Source organism: Amblyomma maculatum, chromosome 10 (assembly GCF_055883805.1).
Source record: "Amblyomma maculatum isolate TAMU_Amacu chromosome 10, ASM5588380v1, whole genome shotgun sequence".
Classification (NCBI taxonomy): Eukaryota; Metazoa; Arthropoda; class Arachnida; order Ixodida; family Ixodidae; genus Amblyomma; species Amblyomma maculatum.
Window position 1 is genome coordinate 176,589,000 of NC_139353.1, and position 3,598 is coordinate 176,592,597.

Consider the following 3,598-nt stretch of genomic DNA (forward strand, 5'->3'; position numbering starts at 1 on the left):
GTTTTGTTCACCATTCTAGGGTTGAACTAGGTCGTCTGCGCGGCCTTGGGCCCTTGCTGGTAGCGTCAGCGCTGTGAAAGTGGTTGAAGCAATGAGGTCAGAATTCTGGAAGACAGCTTATTGTCTCGTAGTCATTCTACGGGCCACATCGCTGCTATTCGGCAAAGCCTACCTACATAAAAAACCCTATCAGCGAATTTAACGGCGTGCGAAAAGGCATTGAGCAAACCTAGTGTACGTATCTTAATTTTATCAAGTAAATATCAAGTAAATATATTGTGTTCTGGCAACAGGAGAAAATATCTTGGAATACAGAATGACTAGTTCAAATGCATTGTAAACTGCTGTTTCAATGTCCCAGCTTATATAGAAATTCTTCATCAATATCGTAGTTATCGATACAAGCAATACTTTGCGATCTCCTCCTATTTTCATATTTAATGGTTCTACTGTGCATCGTTTGGAAGAACCTGTTTAAGAGCAAACATTTCCGGACGCTTTTCTGAACGAAGCGTGAACCTGCGCCTAAAGAACGCATTCATTATTGACAGTAAATGACGTTTACTTTATAGCGACGCCCACATATTACTCACAAGGGTATCTATAAGGAACAGGACTTCTAATGGCACCTCCCAAGGCCGCTTTAAATGCTTATAATATTTACATGGCTTCACGCATCGGCGCGTTTTGCGGGAAGTACTTCGGTGAAGTAGTTATTTACGCTTAGATATTAACAAAACTGAACTTATCTAATTGTTTAGATTTGAAAAGAAAAATTAGCACAAAATTGGTTAGAACAGAAGTTAGGGATGACATGAAAAAAGTAAAATCTTGGCGCACCAGAGTTTCCGCCGCTACAAAAATATTGCCAGCTGTTTTTTACCTTTCTGTTTTATCCAGCTTATTTGGTGCTTCCGAGAAAGCGTATTAGAGAAGTATGCATTTATATTTTCTTTCATTTTGATTTCGTTTTGATTATCTTTCATTTCATCAGGATGTGCATGTGAAATAAAATGAATAATGGTCGACACGACCGCCGATAATAGCCTTGCTTCTGCAGCTTTGTAAAGAAAATAAATGTTAACGAAAACTACAGAAGACGTAGAACTCCGATCACTAGTGACGAACACGGCCGGTTTAGTTGGGGCGCAACAGATGGTCAGCCTACTAATGATGTATTTACTCGGGCAGGGACGTAAGAACCATGCTCGCGCCACTTTCTTTTCCCAGACCAGATCACTAAAAATAAATCTAGTTACTTATCAGGTACATCTTAAGGCCCCTTTATTCAACAGCATTGGCAGCTTTCCGACACTATGGTGTAGGTCTGACACACGATTAAGTAGTTGATTTCATCGGAGCGTCCTTTCGGGGCTAAATTATTGTGCCATTTCGTATTACCTGTGTCGCCGGATGCAGTAGCATATGGTTTAGAAGAAATGAATTTAATATAAAACGAGTATTAGTAAAATCCAGTTTGGCGAGATTTGAAGCGTACTAAGCTCCTTACGACGAAACGGACCAAGAAATGTTTCCTGACAAGACAGCTACTTAGTCTGCAACAAGCATGACAATGAAGTATAGAGACCTGGGCTATTTAAGGCATGCATTTGTTCCAGTGTTGTCGCGAAGTCAAACGGCGTTATGACAGTGAAATCCCAGCAGGCTTCCCCGAAGTGATCGCCTCCAAGCAGCGTTAGACTACACGTCTTGAGTGGTTGGCTTTTTCGGGCTTTCGTAGGATGGAGCTCTGGAAAGTCTCAGTAAAAACAAGTTGTTTACCTCCTTGAGCCTACGGGGGCTTTTTTGTTTTTGGCAGATAGGGCGTGTTCGTTTTCTAAAGCGTTGGTTACACAATACAACATCAATTTCCCTCCGCTCGTATCAGCATCAACAGAATGCAACGCGAAGCAGGTACTCACGGCAGGAAATTTAGTGTTTGTATTTACACGATGCTGCATGCCTTTTCGGTCTGAGCGGGATGGGCAAAATCAGAGAAAAAACTAAGACATTTCTGCATGTAGTAGAAGCATATCATTAATACAAATAACATTGAAGCACTAATCGGGACATATGTAAGCCATTTTGATTACATCCCTTTAGCAAACATATAGCGAAACACAGCTGGTTGAAGACTCTCTTAATTGTCAAAAACATTGTCAGTGCAAATCTAGAAGTTTTCAATCATAAAAACATTAACGGCCAGTGAATTCTAATCATTGATTGTTCCTAGGAAAAAAAAAAGTTTTGTAGGTGTCGCTTCTGCTAAATTGGGGCGATAAGCTGTAATTGTGTATGTATCTTCTTTTTCGAGTTTAGAAAGGTGTGGCACAAATTGTTGCCGAGATTCCGACGTGTCCTTCCTTCAGGAATGTAAATTAAACTCCTATTCTTACTATCTTTCTCCGGGTGCACAGCTGTTTTATTTGGTTGGTTATGAGGAGCTACCAAGAATCAGAATTTCGGCCTTTATTACAAATAAAGCACACAGCTCGCCTTAAACTATTTCTACCCGTGCGATGTCTTTTATTTGTGAGTCTCACGCCCATTCAACGTATTCAAGCTTTGGCCGATTGACAGATTCATTAGCTTTTTTTTTTTTTCACGTTGCTTGGCGCACCTTTTAACTTGTCCCAAATACCTGTTTTTTTCTTTCATTGTACATTTTTGGAAAACTTTGATAGAGCGCAAACACACACGACCACTAAGGACAAGAGACGAGACACAAGCGCCACATTGTACATTTATTTACACAGCAGGTATGGTTACTCCAGGTAGCTGCTTAATAATAACAACGCCTAAATACTTGTATGTTTTTACTGCAGTCATAGGCATATTATTGAGGGTGTAATGTTAAGAGGCATCTTCTTTCTTGTAATAAGCATGAATACTGTTTGTCAACGTTAAATTACATTCCCATTTGCTACACCAAAAGGCAACATCGTTTGAGGTTGTATTTATCAGTGCAATTGGTCTCAACAAGAGTGAATTTTCCTTAAGAACATACAATCACTGGCAAAATGGCTGACATAACATTTTCATAACAAAAAAAAAACAAGTCGTTTATATAAACCAAAAACAATAAAGGATCATACTCTCTTGCAGCACACTGTAACTAATAGGTGGTGGGGAAGAATATCCGTCAATCTCTGCATGCTGTATTTTGTGTTTCAGGTAAGCAGCGACCCAATTTATTAATAGCGCTGGCACTCCACTGCTTTCAAGCTTCAGAAGTAGTTTGCTGTGAGCAGCCTTTTCGAAAGTCTCGCTGAAACAGATATATCACGTCCTTGTGTCGGCAGTTTTCTACTACTGAACTAAAGGTGTGAATGGCTGTAATAAATTGCGCAGCTATTGAAAATGTTTCTGAAGCTGTTCTGGTATGGAGTAAGAGCTGAATTTGCATTTTGAATGTCCATTATATGATTTATCATTTCGTGTTCGATGAGTTTGTAGAAGATAGAAGCTAACAAGATTGGACGGTGGTTTTCTACCATTAAGTGGTCTCCGTTTTTGTGAGTGAGCATAACTCAGACTGGGAGCTAGCCAAAGGGAATGAAACGGAGATCAATGATTAATAAAACATTTTCATTGGGAA